We start from the raw sequence: 19,401 nt of genomic DNA, 5'->3' as shown, positions 1-19,401 counted from the left end.
GGGTTTCGTTTGGTAGGTTTTTTAACATTTCATACATCACACGGTCAGAACCTGGGGCAGAAGTATTGCAGGAGTTTAGAGACATTTGCAGCTCAGCTAGACTGAAAGCTTGGTTATATGCCTCGGATTTAGTGCATTTGTGTTCGAGTTTCTGCTTTTCTATTCTTGTTCTGTATTTTTGGAAAGTGTCAGTATAGTGGGACGAGCTGGATACCCGTTCAAAGTGTGCCCCGAGGAAGTTTGCCTGATCTTCCAAGGTATCACCTTGAGTGTTTACAAGTGGAAGTGTGTGTACTTGTTTCCCTGCTATCCTACCGACCATGTTCCAGACTTTTGCCTCCTGTGTGTATGAATTGATCCCCGACAAAAACTTCTGCCAGCTTTCTCTTCTGGCCTGCCGACGCGTTCTCCTTCCTTGAGACTTTATTTTCTTGAACGTGTCAAGATTTTCCGCTGTTGGCGAGTTGCGCAGCAACCTCCATGCCCTGTTCTGTTCCTTTCGCGCATTACGACACTCCGTGTTCCACCATGGGACGTGTCGTTTGCCGGGCATTCCAGATGTTTGCGGTATGCACCTGGCTGCTGCGTCAGTTAGAAAAGTACAATTTTGAGGAGAAGAAAAGTGAAAGAGAAGAGAAAAAAAGGGGACAAGAGGAGAGGTCGTCAACACATGTGTAAGCGGGGCTGGCGACTTGAAAGAAAGTAAAAGGGTGTGCGACCGCCCCGTGAACGAGGAAGGGAAGAGAAAAGGGAAAAAAAAGAACAAAGGTGCGCTTGCCAAAAAAAGAAGAAAAAGGAAAGAGGAGAGAAAAAAAGAAGAAAGGTGCGCACACCAGTGAGCGAAGTAGGGAGGGGGGTTACCAGGCTACATAGTTAGTGCAGCCAGCAGCCCTGAGAGGGCAGAGGCAGTGCTTGACTGCCTCGGCAAAGAGTAGGGCGAGACAACAAGGTATAAAAAGGAGAGCAGAAGACATTGGAAGAAGCAAAAAAGCGAAGAAAAGAAACAGGAGATACAGGAGAAACCGGTTGAGCGGACCTTCCACTGACAACTGTTGTCAGCAGGTGCCCCCCCCCCCCCGAGAAAGAAAAAGCGTGCAAAGGGAGAGAGAAAATCGCCTTACTACATTGTTAGTGTAGCTGGCAGCTAGACAATAGGGTGGGAAGCCTTAGTTAGGAGCACCAGGCCGGAAAAGAGAAGAGAAAAAGAAAAAAAGTAAAAAAAGAGAGCGCAGAGGCCCCTCTTTTACCCCGTCAACATTGTAGCGCACTGGTGTCCAGAGTAGAGGTGCCCTCCAAAAAAGAGAATGCGTGCAAAGAAGGCTTGCGCTATCCTACACCACTTGGGCAGGGGGTGCAAGAGTCGCTGGGCACACTGACATATCAAGGGGGGAGCTGCCGGCAGAGCCGGTTGGAGCAGCCCGCATTGCCGAGCACGAGAACCACCCCCCCCCCCAAGGGGGGTGGGAAAGAGGGGGAAAAGGGAAGTATTTTAATGAACTAGCATCTCATCAATGACCAGAGCCAGAAATCTAAGACAGCAGGAACCAGGCGTCAGCAGGAGGGTCCAGGAATCCGCAGGCAGTCGATGCTGGTCGTTCGAACAAGCTAAGTTGGCATGCACACAACAACAACAACAACACAAGAAGGGACAGCGAAAGACGCCGCACTAACCAGGCGGGTGGTCGATTGCTTCTACAAAGAGCAAGAGCAGGATGGACAAGCCAACTTTTTTCATTATACTTACACAAAAACAGCATAATGGTTAGAAAAGAACTCAAATACAAAACTGGGTAAAAGTGTATAAGTTAGTTAGTTACGTTGGGTTTTGTGGCGCAAGAGCAACCAGACTCGTGGTGAGAATACTTACAGCGAACAGGGCTATGACAATGACTCTGAAATCTCTAAACGGCGATGACATATGGGATATGATAAGCGGTGAAGCGTGGCTGTATAAAGGCCTAAAAGGATTGGCTCCGTAAACGCGTGAAGTATATATCTCTTCTAAGATTATGTGTGTGATGCTCGGGGTGGTCAATGTGTATGGTTGGTGCATGAGGTTATGTTAAACCGTAACAGTTTTACATAGCGCTAATACCATACCCGTGTCCTTATACCTAAGGGCAGGGAGGCAAGTGCCTCGTTGTAAATTCTAGCTGCAGCAGATGCCTCTCCGAAGAGGCTGTGCTACGAGTCACATCCGTCAAGTATTGCCATGTCTAGCGGTAGCATAGTTTGGTGTAGCTAGACCTTGTTCAGAAGTTGTGCTTTATTTAAAAAGCTGATCACACCAGCTATAGGTATAAGGGCGTCATCGCCCAAGAGTAGCATTGGATGAAAGGGAATATTTAATCTGTAAAACATACGGAAATGTTTTTCTCTTAATGTTTCCATATGTGGGCGAACTATTAAAATGTGCATTACAGTTAGTTGCTCCTGACACTTATCGCATGTTGGGGCTTCTTCGCCTGCCAATTGGTAATTATGTGTGATGTGCGTGTGACCTATTCGTAGTCGACATATAACTACTTCGATAAAACGCGCTTGATGAAGACAGGTCCTTCATTCACCAATGACAGGTTTAATTAGGTGAAGTTTGTTGTTTTGTTGTAATTTCCATTCCTGCTGCCAGTGAAAGGCGGTGGCCCGGCGAACAGCTTGAATCCCATCTCTGGCAGGTATGTTGGTTTTTGACTCGCGCATCTCTTTTGCTGTTGCAGCTAGTTGGTCTGCCCTTTCATTGCCTATGATCCCGACATGACTCGGGACCCAACAGAGGCGTATGGTGTGGTCATCAGGTGTGTGGGATAGCATGTTTAAAATATCGCCTATGAATGGCTCATACTGAGATTCATAATTCAGACTTTTCAGCGCGCTTAACGAGTCTGTAAATATTACGGCTTTTTTATGTTTTGAGGTTATAGTGTATCGTACTGCCATCCATAACGCATAGCACTCAGCGGTGTAGATGGATACGAACTGCAGTAGTCTAGTTATTTGCTCGTGTGTTACTCCTACCACACTGCTTCCGACACAAGCAGATGTCTTCGAACCATCAGTGTGATGATGATGATGATGTTTGATGTTTTATGGCGCAAGGGCCATTTCACGGCCAAAGAGCGCCAGTTCATCTTACTAGAATTATGGACAATGATTGTGATAAGCGGCTGTATAAGGGCCATAAAATTCCTCGCAGTAAGGCGGGTAAAAACATACAAGTAATAAAATCATGACCATGCGGTGAAAAGTGTGTGTGATGTGAATAGATGACAAAAGTTGGTGATAATAAAAGACGATGGTGCATATGTATGGCATTAGCACAAGTGCCTCACTCGTTCATACCCTTGCGTCCAAGGGCCGTGAGGCAAGTGCTTTCCTGTGTAGCCACCGCAGCAAAAACCTCTCTGGAGAGGTCATGCTACGGTATGCCCGGGTATATGATATGAATATTATGAATTTCCTTTAAAAACGCTAATAATGATTTGTGACTAAAAAGCGGTTCCCTACCGACAAACATTGCAGGGTGTAAAGGTATATGTTGTTGGTAGGATAGTGGGAAGTGTTGTCTTCTTAGAATGTCTAAATGTTTACATTGAATTAAAACGTGAAGAACTATTAATGCCTCACCACATTTATCACACAATGGTGGATCACCGCCGGACAAAAGATGTGTGTGTGTCGTGTATATGTGTCCTATCCTGAGTCTTGTTAGTGTTACCTCTGTTAGACGTGATTTTGATACTGGTGGCCAATGGCCAAGGTGTGGCTTGATAACGTGTAGTTTGTTTCGTGTGTGTGTATCCCACTTGCTCTGCCAGTAGTCCCTGAGTTTTCGCTTGAGAGAAGGCTTAAGATCAAGGGCCGGGATTGATGTCGGTGTAATGGCGGTGCTTTCGTGGGCGGATGCAGCAAGCTGATCCGCCATCACGTTGCCTTGAATCTCACGGTGCCTTGGCACCCAGCACACTACAACATGTTGTTTGAGTGTGTAGAGTGTGCATAAAATGGAGTAAAGTGAGACAAGGACTGGGTTTTTGTGTTTTTTAAGAGTGTGCAGAGCCGTTACTACACTGAGGGAGTCTGTATAAATACTGCTTTTCGTATTTGTAATTGTTTTATGTGTTTAGCTGCCACAAGTATCGCGTAAGCTTCCGCTGTGAAGATACTTGTGCGTGGATGTAGAGGGCCAGCATCCGAAAAGGATGGGCCGACAGCAGCGTAGGACACAGAGGAGTTAGTCTTGGAGGCATCTGTGAAGAACTCAGGACGTGTGTATTTGTGTTGAAGTTCCAAAAAGTATGTTCGGATATGGGCAATAGGTGCATGTTTTGTAACTTCTAGGAAAGACACATCGCAGTCTATAGTCTGCCACTGCCACGGTGGCGGGTATGCTACAGGAGCCATTAAACTGTGTTCGAGTGACACTGCAGTTTCTTGAGCTAGACACTTCAGGCGAACTGAGAAGGGCTGCCTCATCGAAGGCCTGTTTTGAAACAGAGTTGAGCTCGACAAATCATTAATTGTAGAGTATGAGGGGTGCTCCTAGTCTGCTTTCACCTTAAGGAAGTAAACAAAGGACATGTAGGTTCTTTGCGGATGAAGCGACCACTCATTTGACTCAACGTAAAGGCTTTCTACGGGGCTGGTGCGAAAAGCACCCGTAGAAAGGCGGATGCCCAAATGGTGCACGGGGTCCAGCATCTTCAAGGCACTTTGAGTAGCAGACTGATAGACAACGGCCCCATAATCTAAGCGGGTGCGAATGAGGCTTCTATAGAGGTTCATGAGGCATTGCTTATCACTACCCCAAGTAGTACGTGACAACACTTTTAAAACATTCATGGCTTTTAAACATTTTGTTTTTAGATACTTGATGTACGGCACGAAGGACAACTTGTCCAAGATTAGGCCTAAGAATTTATGCTCGGCTTTGACGGACAGACGTTGCCCGTTCAGTCGAATGTCAGGTTCCGAGTGCATGCCTCTCTTTCGAGAGAAAAAAACACACGTGGTTTTTTGTGGGTTCAGTCGGAATCCGTTTTCCTCTGCCCATTTGGAGAGCTTGTTTAAACCTAACTGAACGTGCCGCTCACACAATGGCAGATTGCAAGACTTAAAGCCAAGCTGGACGTCATCGACATATGTGCAATAAAACATATTGCGAGGGATGGACAAGCGCAAGGAATTCATTTTTATGAGAAAAAGTGTGCAGCTAAGTACAGTGCAGTCCACTTATAACGATATCGAGAAAACCTAAAAATATGATCGTTATAACCGGTGATCGTTATATCTGGACTGCCGCCAAAAAATCGTCGCCGGACGTACCTTTTGAAGCTCCAGGCTTCATTTCGCTATTTTCACCAATTAATAGATATTGTAGATAGTAGGATGCCAAATACAAGACTTTATTTCTTACTCCGAATAACGCATCACGGGTTCGCTGAGGAAGAGAGACTGACCGACGGCGGGGTGGGAGCAGTGGGAGGAAGAAAGCACAGCCAGAGGTACACAGCCGGAATGCCAACGAGGCCCCGCCCCGATGCCGCCGCGCCGCTTTGCTTTTCGCTTTTTTTATTTTCTCTCTCTTTCCCGCTTTCGTTCGGCAAGCTATGAGTAGCTTGTCGGCTTGTCGTTGTAGAAGGCGGGGAGCCGCGGAGCGCGGCGCTTTGCTTTTCGCATTTTTTTTTAATTCTCTCAGCCTCTCCGCGGTCGACGCGCGGCGAGGCGCAAAACGTGACACAGCTGGCGCCATCTGTAGCGCGTCGCGCCAACTCGCGATGCCCTCCTCGGCTTTTTGAACAGCCGGGACGCGCTGCCGGCGCTGTGCTGCAGTGGCGGCAGGTACTCGCCTACGCTAACTTTTCGTCTTGTCTCGGCATAGTTCGTTTCAGAGGAACTTATCAATCTAAATGTTACGATTATTCTGAATGAAACATGCCGTCCACGGCAAACTTTTCATCGTTGTATCCGATATGCGGTGGATAACATATCGTTATATATGGTTTTTTTCCCCATAGCCCCAATGCATAAAATGAGACTGTTAAGTCGACCCATCGTTATAACCGATATATCGTTATATGTGGTATCGTTATAAGTGGACTGCACTGTACACCACCTTGTGGCACGCCTGTTTCCTGAACAAATGTTTGGGAAAGAACCGTGCCCACTCGGACACGGAATGTCCGGTTTGACAGGTAACTTTTGATTATGTGAAACATTCTTCCGCTCACGCCAAGGTGGGAAAGGTCTCTTAGAATGCCGAAACGCCATGTTGTATCATAAGCCTTTTCGATATCGAGGAACACAGAGAGAAAATATTGTTTATGGACGAAGGCGTCTCTGATCTGTGCCTCGATACGAACAAGGTGGTCTGTGGTGGATCTACCTTCTCGAAACCCGCACTGAAATGGGTCGAGCAAATTATTTGTTTCAAGGAAATGTACAAGTCGGCAGTTTATCATTTTTTCGAAGACTTTGCACAAGCAGCTTGTAAGTGCTATAGGCCTGTAACTCGAAGCTAAAGAAGGGTCCTTGCCCTCTTTCAAAATGGGAATAACAATAGCCTCTTTCCAGGAAGTAGGAATAGTGCCAGAAGACCAGATAGCATTGTACAAACAAAGTAAGGTTTTTCGGGTTTCAATTGGTAGGTTTCTTAACATTTCATACACCACACGGTCAGAACCTGGGGTAGAAGTACTGCAGGAGTTTAGAGATGTTTGGAGCTCAGCTAGACTGAAAGCTTGGTTATATGCCTTGTATCTAGTGGATTTGTGTTCGAGTTTTTGCTTTTCTATTCTTTTTCTGTATTTTTGGAAAGTGTCAGTATAGTGGCACGAGCTGGATACCTGTTCGAAGTGTGCACCGAGGAAGTTTGCCTGATCTTCCAAGGTATCACCCTGAGTGTTTACGAGGGGAAGTGTGTGTACTTGTTTTCCTGCTATCCTACCGACCATGTTCCAGACTTTAGCCTCCTGTGTGTATGAATTAACCCCAGATAAAAACTTCTGCCAGCTTTCTCTTCTGGCCTGCCGACGCGTTCTCCTGCCTTGAGACTTCATTTTCTTGAAGGTTTCAAGATTTTCGGCTGTCGGTGAGTTCCGAAGCAGCCTCCAAGCTCTGTTTTGCTGTTTGCGCGCGTTTCGGCATTCAGAGTTCCACCATGGCACACGCCGTTTTCCAGGGTGTCCATTTGTTTGTGGGATGCATTTTGTTGCAGCATCAATCGAAAATGCTGTGAAGTAGTTGACAGCAACATCAATGTTCAAAGTACTTATGTCATTCCAACCTAGACGAGCGATGGTATAAAAGTGTTCCCAGTCGGCCCTGTTTATGAGCCACTTGGGAACACGTGATGGACACTCAGTTACTGTATTTGTGCTCAAAACTATGGTGAAGTGGTCACTTCCGTACAGATTACTGACGACTTTCCACTGGAGTAGAGGCACAAGAGATGGAGATACTATGCTTAGGTCTATGGAGGAGTAGATGTTATTGGCGAGATTATAATAGGTTGGTTCTTTTCGATTTAGGAGACGCGCTCGAGGAGAGAAGGAACTGTTCAATCAGTCGACCTCGCGCGTCATACCGAGAGTCACCCCATAGCCTGCTATGCGCATTAAAGTCTCCAAGGAGAACATAGGGCTCCGGAAGTTCATCAATTAAAGAGTGTAAATCACGTTTTTGCAGCTGATAGCTAGGAGGGATGTAGATAGTGCAGATTGTGATCAGTTTGTCAAAAAGAACTGCTCGAACAGCCACTGCCTCAAGGGATGTTTGGAGTTGTAAGTGTGTGCATGCAATTCCTTGATTCACTATGATGGCAACACCTCCGGATGATGTCATAGCATCAACACGGTCCTTTCGGAAAATAACGTATTTACGAAGAAAGTTTGTGTGTTTTGAGTTAAGGTGTGTTTCTTGTACACACAGCACTTTTGGAGAGTGTTCGTGTAAGAGCTCTTGGATGTCGTCAAGGTTCCTGAGAAGGCCCCTGACGTTCCATTGTATAATTTGAGTGTTCATGGTGAATGTAAAATAGTGCTGTGTGTACGAAAAGCGAGTGGCTGTTTAGACAGGTAGTTTGAGTTCACTTAACAGGGCCGTCACCAGGCCCTGTTATCGGCTTTTTTGTTTTCTTGGCGCGCTCCAAGGAGCCACGCCGCTCTTTCGGCACCACAGGTACCGACGTATCCATTGCCTCCTCGGAGGCACTGGATGCCCGCACGTGCGGGCTGCTAGTTCGAATTTCGGGCCTCGCCTGGTGAGGTGAGGCCTTGAGACCCGAGGACTCTGGAGTCTCCGGTCTCTGTTTGGGAGTAGGCGGTGTAGCCTGGGCTACAACCACTTGGGGGCAGGTGCCACAACCTCCGGCTCAGTATGTGCGGGCCGAAGGAGTGGCGAGGGCTGGTGCGGCGGTGCCCCCTGACGCGCCGCATCAGCGTATGTAGAACCATAGAATGGAGCGACTCTTCGCCGTGCTTCCTTAAATGTAATGTTCTCCTTCACCTTCAACGTAATTATTTCTTTTTCTTTTTTCCAGTATGTGCAGGAGCGTGAGTATGCGGCATGGTTTCCTTCGCAGTTTACACAGTGTGGCGGTTGTTTGCAGTTCTCAGACACGTGGCCTAGGACTCCACATTGCGCACAAGTCTGGCGACCACGACAGGTTTTAGAGCCATGGCCATACCTCTCGCATTGGAAGCAACGACGAGGGTTTGGTATGTACGGCCTGATAGATGTCTTTGTGTACCCTGTTTCAATAGATTCCGGTAGTTTACTGGATACAAATGTGAGTATTAGGTGTTTCGTCGGTGTTTCCTTATTATCTCTTCTAATAATGATTCTCTGCACATTAGTGACATTTTGGCTCTTCCACCCCTCCAAAAGTTCAGTCTCAGTCAAGTCAAGTAAGTCCATGTCAGATACCACTCCGCGAGTTGTGTTCATCGATCTATGTGGTGTTATGGTGATTGGTATGCCACCGAAATCTGAAAGACGGTCTAGCTTTTCAAATTGTTCTTTGTCACGGATTTCGAGGAGAAGGTCTCCACTAGCCATTTTGGTTACCTTGTATCCTGTGCCAAGAGTTTCGGTAAGACACCTAGAAACCAGGAAAGGAGAGACGGTTCTGGCTTGCTTTTCAGTTTTTTCACAGTGGATAACATGATAGTGAGGATATGTTTCTTTGGGCTGGTTAAAAAAGTTTATATCATCGGTGCGTACCCGCTTTAAGCCGGTACGATCAGATAGTAAGGGGAATGCTCTGTGCATGCCTGTCTTATTTTTGTTCAGCAGCGTGGCCGGCCACCCACCACGGGGCCCAACGAGGGGACGCTACAAGTTTGCGGATGCTGAAACCTGCAGACGCCAGCCGTACAACGCCACTATAACCCAATGCTCCTAGACCAAGGTAGGCTATTTGCTCAGGGTTAACCCTAGCCGCCAGGAAGTTTGGAAGTAAACGGAAGAGAGTAGAAGACAGGACAGATAAACAGTAAGAGATAAAGACGAAGATGTAGGCAGAGAAAGATAGGAAAAGGCGACTGCCGATTTCCCCTGGGTGGGTCAGCCCAGGGGTGCCGTCTACGTGAAGCCGGGGCCAAAGGGGTGTGTTGCCTCTGCCGGGGGGCCTTAAAGGTCCAATCACCCAGCGTCGGCTCAACCCCCAGGATCCCCTTTTCCCCGGACACGGTAAAGCCACGCACGGCTAGGCGTGGGAGGGAGTAGAAACTCCCCCGTTAGCTCGGGTCCGTGGTGTCGCTACACACCAAACGCCTACTTGCACAGGCGCCCCTGCGGGGGGTAGGGTAATGGGAAGTGTTGTCTTCTTAGAGTGTCTAACTGTTTACATTGGATTGAAATGTAAAGAACTGTTAAAGCCTCACCACATTTATCACACAATGGTGGATCACCACCGGATAAAAGATGTGTGTGTGTCGTGTATGTGTGCCCTATCCTGAGTCTTGTTAGTGTTACCTCTGTTAGACGTGATTTTGATACTGTTGGCCAATGGCCAAGGTGTGGCTTGATAACGTGTAGTTTGTTTTGTGTGTGTGTATCCCACTTGCTCTGCCAATAGTCCCTGAGGTTTAGTTTGAGAGACGGCTTAAGATCAAGGGCCGGGATTGATATGGATGTAATGGCGGTGCTCTCATGGACGGATGCAGCGAGCTGATCCGCCCTCACGTTGCCTTGGATCTCACGGTGCCCTGGCACCCAGCACACTACAACATGTTGTTTGTGCGTGTAGAGTGTGCACAAAATGGAGTAAAGTGAGACAAGGACTGGATTTTTTTGTTTTTTAAGACTGTGCAGAGCCGTTACCACGCTGAGGGAGTCTGTATAAATTACTGCTTTTTGGTTAACTTGGTTTTTTATGGCGCAAAAGCAGCTAAGGCTATGCTGCGCCAGACACAAGACTTTCAGTAATGGAAGCTAAAATGATGAGATTTTAAAGCTTATTTAACAGGTTACTTTCTTTCATAAAGTTTAGCAAGTCAGGCAGAGGTACTAGAGGGTCATCTCCTAGGAACAAAGCAGGGTGTAAAGGTAGGTGTTGTTTGTATGGCTTGCTGAAATGTTTTTGTCTCTGGGTTTCAATGGTAGGACATGTGATTAGGATGTGCATAAGTGTTAACGCTTCTTGGCATTTTTCACACGTTGGTTGTTCTTCCTTTGCGAGTAAGAAGTTGTGTGTCAAGTGTGTGTGCCCAATGCGAAGTCGGCATAATACAGCTTCAATAAACCGTTGCTGGTGACGGCAGGTCTTCCATTCCCCGAGTGTGGGTTTCACCAGGTGGAGCTTATTGTTCGTGCAGGTGTCCCATTGCTTTTGCCATTTTGCTAGTAAGGCCAGGCGAATTGTTCTCTGGATATCTTTAAGGGGAATTTTTACTTTTGTTACTGTTTCATGGGCTGCCTGGGAAGCAAACTTATCTGCTTTTTCGTTTCCAGGTATCCCAACATGACTTGGGACCCAGCAGAAACGGATGCAGGTTGCCTGGCTGTTTAAGTGTACCATGTTTAGAATGTCGTCTACTATAGGCTCACATTCGGATTTTATATGTAGTGGTTTTAGTGTGCTTAGTGAGTCGGTGTATAAGATTGCTATCTTGTATTTTTCAGCGATGATTTTCCGAACTGCTTCACTCAAGGCATAAGCTTCAGCTGAAAAAATGGAAAAACTATGAGGTACTTTCACAGAAATTGCGCTTTTCGTCGTCACAATCCCAATACCCACGTGGTCCTCCGTTTTTGAGCCATCTGTGTAAAATTCTTCGTAATCCCTATATTCGTGCTGAAGTGCATAAAATTCTTGGAATATGTGTTCTGGTGGGGTGCTTTTTTTGTTGAAACGGCTAAGTGAAAATTCGCATAGCTGTGACAGGTCAAACCATGGCGGCAGTCTTGGTGGTTCAATAGCGACATCTAGTGATTCAACAGGGATGGTATAAAAGCGGCAGTATTCCTCGAAACGTAGGACAAGTGGTTTGATTAGGTTCGGTTTGTTGAGATAGTGTGAGCGTGAGTCACATTTTGCGGCAATTTCATAGCAGATGTGTTCAGGTGACGACCTTATTCTCAAAACATATGACAAGGTTAGTAATGCTCTTCGATCACACAGAGGGGGCTCATTGCATTCTACGTATAGACTTTGCACAGGTGATGTTCTGTAAGCACCACTTGACAGACGGAGACCGAGGTTGTGTATAGGGTCAAGACGGCGGATGTATGAGTTTCGCGCCGAGCCGTAGACTATGCATCCGTAGTCTAAAATGCTGCGTACAAGGGATCGGTAAATACGTATAAGGCAGAATCGATCGGAACCCCAGTGTTTATGGGAGAGTACTTTGAGCACATTGAGTGCTCTGTTTGCCTTAGTTTTCAGTGCATTTATGTGTGGCAAAAAGTTTAGTTTTCGGTCGAATGTGATTCCTAGAAATTTGTGTTCTTGTTTTACCGGCATGTTGATGTTGTATAGTTTGAGCGCGGGTTCAGGGAACAGTCCTCTCTTTTGTGTAAAGAGAACAGCTGTGGTTTTTTGGGCTGAAAAGCGGAAACCATTTTGGTCGGCCCATTTCGTAAGCCGATTTATTGTAATTTGGAGTTGCCTTTCGCAGGATGATAGGCTGGAGGCTCGGCATGCAATTTGTAGATCATCAACATAGATGGAGTGCATGACTGTACGGGGTATAGCCCTGTTGATGGGAGTTCATTTTCACTATAAACAAGGTGGTGCTCAAAACGTAGCCCTGTGGTACACCATTTTCTTGGACAAATGTTCGTGACAGTACCGTATCCAAACGTACTTGAAAAGTTCTATTCGATAAAAAATCGTGTAAGCAGTTCAGCATTCTTCCGCGAATCCCTAAGTTAGCTAGATCTCTGAGAATTCCGTATCTCCAAGTTGTGTCATGTGCTTTCTCTAGGTCAAACAAGACCGAGAGACAGAACTGTTTGTGTAGAAATGCTTGTCGTATTTCTTGTTCCAGCATACAATGTGATCAGTGGTGGAACAGCCCTTTTTGTATCCGCACTGGTGTGCGTCTATTAGGTGCTCTGATTCCAGAGTGAAGGTAAGTCTAATATTTATGATGCTTTCGTAAGTTTTCGGAAGGCAACTTGTTATAGCAATGGGCCTGTAGCTACTTGGGGTTGTTGGGGGTTTACCAGGTTTTAGGAATGGTATGACTATGGCTTTTTTCCAATCTTCAGGCATTATGCCAGAGTCCCATATTTTGTTGAAGAATTGGAGAAGTGCCCGCGCGGATGCTTGGGATAGGTGTGCCAACATTGCGTAGTGTATCTGGTCAGACCCTGTTGCCGTTTTTTTACCGGCAGAGAGTACCCTGTTCAATTCGTGCAGCGTAAGCGGAAGGTTATAACTTTCATTTGAGGTACTGCTAGTAGGCAATCTTTGTCTTTCTGCATTTTCTTTATATTTCAGGAATGTATTGGTGTAATTTGCTGAGCATGATACCTTATAAAAGTGTTCTCCTAATAGGTTGGCCTGGTCTTCTAGTGTCGATTGTGTGTCTGGACTTGTAAGCAGTGGTATTGTGTCGGAGGAGTACTCTCCCTTGAACTTCCTCACCTGGTCCCAGATGTGTTTAGATGTGACTGAACTGGTAATTGATGATATGTATTTTTGCCATGAATCCTTTACTGCCTGTCTTTGAATAAATCGGGCTCTGGCTTTTGCCTGTTTGAAGTTGATGAGGTTGGCGTAGGTGGGATATCTTCGTAGAATTCCCCCGGCCTTATTTTGTAGTTTTTTGGCATCAGTACACTCGTTTGTCCACCAGGGGTTGAATTTCTTGGGTACGATGCCGGATGATTGCGGTATTGCTTTTTCTGCTGCTAAGATTAAACCTTTGACGAACTCTTCGTTTAGTTTCTCAACAGAAAGCTCCGATGAGAATACTTCATCGAGCTTAGCGTTTTCTGTGAAAACTGGCCAGTTCGCGAGCTGTAGTTTCCACCGGCGTGGCCTGCTTGTTAGAGTTGGGTAAGATGGTATGAGTTTTATGATGCCGGGTTGATGATCACTGCCATAAGATGTGTTGACGACGTTCCATTTAAAATCATTAAAAATACCTGATGAACACATGGCGAGATCTAAGCAACTAAAAGTGCGCGAGGTTGGTGAAAAGTAGGTAAAAGCACGGGAATTAAGAAGGCAGATGTCATTTGTTAAAATGAAATCTTCCACGGCTGGCCTTCTTGCGTCAGTTTTGTCGCTACCCCAAAGGGTTGAATGAGCATTGAAATCCCCAACTAAGATAAATGGTTTTGGCTACTGTTCCACTAGATTTTCTAGGTTTTTGGTGGTGAAAAGGGTGTGAGGTGGGATATACAGGGAGCAGATGGTGATGGTTTTGTATGATAGGATGGTGACGGCTACGGCCTCGAAAGATGTGTTTATTTGGACATCTCGCGTAGGAGTGCTGCCCTGCACCACTATGGCTACTCCTCCTGAAAGACGGTTGCAATGTTCGCGGTCCTTTCGGGCAACTTTGAAGCCTTTTAGGAAGTGGCTGTGTTTGATGATGATGAGTAGTTTTTAGTGGCGCAAGGGCCAATTGATGGCCAAAGAGCGCCATTTCAATTGACTACAGATATGAACAATGATATGGTGCGTGGCTGTAAAGGGGCCTTAAAATTCCTCGCTCTAACGCGGGTTAAAACATGAAAGTAATAAAATCATGACAGTGGCGTGACATATGTGTGGTGATAGCTGATGGCAAAATGTCATGATAATAAAACCATGATGAAGATATAGTCACCGCAGCCACGACTACTCTATAGAGGTCGTGCTACGAATGACCTCGAAATATCGGGTGAAAGCTTTGCACTTCTTTTAAAAATGTAAAAAGTGTTTGCAGTTTAAAAAGCGGATCCCTACCGATGAGCATCCCAGGGTGTAGAGGGAGCTGCTGTCGGTAGGGCAGTAAAAAGTGCTTTTTTCTTAGAGCATCTAGCTTATTGCACTGGACGAGAATGTGGAGAACCGTAAGGGGCTCTCCACATCTCTCACAATATGGTGGATCAACGGTAGACAGAAGAAATGAATGTGTAGAATGTGTGTGTCCAGTCTTAAGCCTTGTTAGTATTACTTCCGTGTGTCGTGATTTTGATAGTGGCGGCCAATAACCTAGTTGCGGCTTAATAGCATGGAGTTTATTATCTGTTTGTTTATCCCACAAGCTCTGCCAATACCCCCTGAGCTTTCGTTTTATAAAAGGTTTTAAGTCAAGTGTAGGGACTAGTGTAGATGCATTGGCAGTAGTGAGATTGGCGCAAGCAGCCAGATTGTCGGCCAAAACGTTCCCTTGTATTTCACGGTGCCGTGGAACCCAGCAGACAACGACATGCTGCTTTAACGTGTAGAGTGTGCACAGAAGTGAGTAGAGTGACACCAGCACGGGGTTCTTGTGTTTTTTAGGAGTTTTCAGGGCTTTGACCAGGCTTAGGGAATCTGTGTATATTACCGCCTTTTGTAATTTTATCTGTTTAATGTGTTTTACGGTCGCCAGTATTGCGTAAGCTTCTCCTGTGAAGATGCTTGCATTAGGATGAAGAACGCCGTACTCGGTTAAGGATTTGCTTACCGCTGCATATGACACAGAAGTGTTTGACTTTGACGCATCAGTAAAAAACTCAGGGCATGTGTATTTATGTTGTAGTTCTAAAAAGTATGTATGTATGTGTGCAAGTGGTGCGTGCTTTGTGACATCAATAAAAGAAACATCACAGTCTATAAGATGCCACTGCCACGGTGGCAGATATGTTGCAGGAGCCATCAAACTGGGTTCAAGAAGAGGCACACCTGTTTCTTCGGCCAGGCTCCTTATACGCAGCGCGTAGGGCTGCCTAAACGAAGGACGGTTCTCGAACAAGCCAGAACAAGACAAATCATTAATTGTGAAATGGGAGGGATGTTTCTTGTCTGCCTTCACCTTCAAAAAGTAGAGAAAGGACAAGGAACATCTTTGTAGGTGGAGCGACCATTCATTCGAATCCACGTACAGGCTCTCCACAGGGCTGGTGCGGAAAGCACCCGTAGAGAGGCGAATGCCTAGATGGTGGACAGGGTCGAGAATTTTCAAGGCTGATGGTGTTGCCGACTGATAGATTATAGCACCGTAATCTAGGCGTGTGCGTACGAGGCTTTTATATAGGTTAATTAAACATTTCCTGTCACTACCCCATGTAGTGCGTGACAACACTTTCAAAATGTTCATTGTTTTTAAGCACCTGTCCCTTAAATACTTGATGTGTGGGGTGAAGGTTAGCTTAGTGTCTAATATGAGACCAAGAAACTTGTGCTCGGTCTTCACTGACAGAGGTTGACCATGCAGGTCAATGTCGGGGTCAGGATGGAGGCCCCTCTTTCGGATGCAAGACACAAGTGCTCTTTTGCGCGTTGAGTATAAAACCATTCTCGTTTACCCTTTGAGATACCTTGTTCAACCCTAGTTGAACTTGACGTTGGCACATTGAGATGTTGCACGATTTGTAACCAATCTGCACATCATCGACATATATGCAGTAAAAATATTTCGTGGGAGAGACAGGTGCAAGGAATTCATTTTAACTATGAAAAGTGTGCAGCTCAATACACCTCCTTGTGGCACTCCTGTTTCTTGGACAAATACTTGAGATAAGACAGTGCCAACTTGGACACGGAATGTACGGTTGGACAGGTAGCTTTCGATAACTGTCAGCATTCTACCCCGCACGCCTAAATGTGAGAGGTCTCGCAATATGCCGAAGCGCCATGCAGTGTCATAAGCCTTTTCCATATCAAGGAACACAGAAAGAAAAAATTGCTTATGAACAAAAGCGTCGCGAATTTGTGCTTCGATACGGACAAGGTGGTCAGTGGTGGACCGAGCCTCTCGAAACCCACACTGGTATGGGTCAAGTAGGCCACTAATTTCAAGAAAGTGCATCAGGCGCCTGTTAATCATTTTTTCAAAAACTTTGCAAATACAGCTGGTTAATGCTATTGGCCTGTAGCTGGAAACTGAGGCCGGGTCCTTGCCTTGTTTTAGGATTGGGATAATGATAGCTTCCTTCCAGGCTGATGGTAGCTCGCCAGAAGACCAAATCGCATTATACAGAGAGAGGAGAGCTTTCTGGGTTTCAGTGGGCAGGTGTTTTAACATTTCATATGCCACACGGTCCGGGCCTGGGGCATATTTATTGCAGCAGGCAAGTGAGGCCTGCAGTTCAGCCAAACAGAAAGGTTCGTTGTATGCCTCTTGTGTTCTAGGCTTGCGCTCTAATCTCTGTTTTTCTATTGCGGTTTTGTATCGTCGGAACGCTTCACTATAGTGTGTTGAGCTGGAGACCTGTTCAAAGTGTGCTCCGAGAGTGTTTGCCTGGTCTTCCAAACTCTCCCCTTGGGTGTTCACTAGAGCAAGAGAATGTGCTCCTCGTCCTGCCACCTTACCAACCATGCTCCAGACTCTCGACTCATCTGTGTATGAGTTAATGCCCGATACGAATTTGTGCCAACTTTCTCTTCTCGCCTGTCGGCGGGTCCTCCTTGCTTGCGACTTGACGTTCTTAAATTTTACAAGATTCTCGGCTGTGGGCGAGCCTCTAAGCAACCTCCATGCCTTATTTTGTTTTTTTCGAGCATCACGGCACTCATTATTCCACCATGGGACTCGTCGTTTGCTTGACGGTCCACATGTTTGGGGAATACACTTTGCTGCTGCATCAACCAAGAAAGCTGTAAAGTAGCATACAGCATCCTCTATGCTCAATGCCGCCATGTCAGTCCAAGATAATAAAGTCATTTTTTGAAACTTTCCCCAATCAGCTTTGTCGGTGAGCCATTTTGGAACTTATGCAGGACATGTATTTGTTATTGATGAGCTGATAACGATAGGAAAATGGTCACTACCATATGGATCAATAATAACTTCCCATTTAAGTAGAGGCAGGAGTGATGGGGATATTATGCTGAGGTCTATTGCTGAGTACGTATTGTTAGCAATGTTTTAGTATGTTGGCGCTTTCCGATTCAGAAGGCATGCACCGCAAAAAAAAAGAAGCTGTTCAATCAGGCGACCTCGAGCATCGCAGCGAGAGTCACCACAGATTGCTATGTGCATTGAAATCTTCCAGAAGAATATAAGGTTCTGGAAGTTCGTCTATGAGGGACTCGAATTCATGCTTTTCGAGACGGTGTTGTGGAGGTATGTATAGAGAGCAGATGGTGACGAGCTTATTCAATAGAACTGCTCGAACAGCCACCGCCTCAAGGGATGTTTGTAATGTTAGGTGTGTGCATGCAATCCCTTGATTGACTATAATGGCAACACCACCGGATGGCACAATGGCATCATTCCGGTCTTTCCGAAAGATAATGTAGTCACGTAAAAAGTTGGTGTGTTTCAATTTCAGGTGTGTCTCTTGTACGCACAGCACTTTAGGTGTATGTTTGTGTAAAAGTTCCTGGATATCGTCGAGGTTTCTCAACAGTCCTCTGACGTTCCACTGTAGTATTTGTGTCATTTTAATTTAGTGTGGTGCTGTGCATACAGAGGTGTTGCGTTAGTTTACAGGGCCTTTTGAGGGCCCTGTAATTCGAGGTTTTTCTTTTTTGGCGCGCTCCAAGGAGTTGCGCCTATCCTTCAGCGTCTGAGGCCCCAGAGGAGTGTGATTTGTATCCATCACCTCGTGTGAGGTGGTGGATGGTGCCTGCTGGGCAGGCACATTCACTGAACTTTCGGACCTGACTGCGCCTGCAGTGGTCCGAGTTTCAGCAGACACTAGGGTCTGCCGGCCCTGTTTGTCAGGTGGCGGAGCAGTACAGGCTGCTCCAGCCGGGGGCGCTGGTGGCACGACCGCGGCCACACACTGTGTGGCATTCGCGGGTGCCGAGGCATGTGGCGCGGCGCCCCGGCGCGTCACATCTGCAAAGGAGGGATAAAATGGGTTGTGTATTGCGAAGCGTTGGCGCACTTCTTGGAATGTGAAATTAAATTTAACTTTAAGTTCTACTATTTGTTTCTCTTTTTTCCATGCAGGGCATGATCGTGAGTAGGCAGCGTGATCTCCTTCACAGTTCGAACATTGAGTTGTTTCTGAGGTGCAGTTGTCTGATATGTGTTGAATGGATGCGCACTTTGCGCAATTGGCACGCCCTCTGCAACTCTGCGATCCATGACCGAAACGTTGGCACTTGAAACATCGACGAGGGTTGGGAATGTATGGTCTTACACGAAGCTTACAATAGCCAGTTTCGATTGATTCTGGTAGGTCACTTGTTCCGAAGGTAATTATTACGTGTTTTGTAGGGGTCAGTTTGTTGTTGCGTCTTATTGTTATTCGTTGGACTTTGACCACGTTCTGGTCCTGCCAACCTTCGAGCAGCTCACTTTCAGAAAGCTCAGTAACATCATCATCAGAAATTACGCCACGGACAGTGTTCATGGACTTGTGTGGGCCCACCGAAACAGGGGTTTCCCCAAAGGCCACAAGCTTAGACAGCTTTTCATACTGAGCTTTGTCACGAACCTCCAGAAGAAGATCGCCACTTCCCATCTTTGTTACTTTGTAACCTGGGCCTATTGCTTCTGTGAGAGTTTTGGAGACGAGGAAAGGTGAAATAGCTCGGACTGTCTTCTTTTCGTTTTGAGTGTGAATTACATGGTACTTTGGGAATGTGGGCTTTGGTGTGTTAGGCAAGAAAGTATCTTCGGTGTGCCACCTTTTTAGGGAGCGATCAGGAAGGGGGGGAAAAGATTTTGCCATAAAATACAATAAAGTTCGGCGGCGATGGTGGCCACCCACCACCTAGCCCAACAAGGGGACGCTACAAGGTTGACTAGTGAACACTTGGAGACGCCAGCCATGCATCGCCGCTATAACCGAATATAGCTACCC

Source organism: Rhipicephalus microplus, chromosome 6, assembly GCF_043290135.1.
Source record: "Rhipicephalus microplus isolate Deutch F79 chromosome 6, USDA_Rmic, whole genome shotgun sequence".
Lineage (NCBI taxonomy): Eukaryota > Metazoa > Arthropoda > Arachnida > Ixodida > Ixodidae > Rhipicephalus > Rhipicephalus microplus.
Note: the sequence above shows the minus strand (reverse complement) of the source record.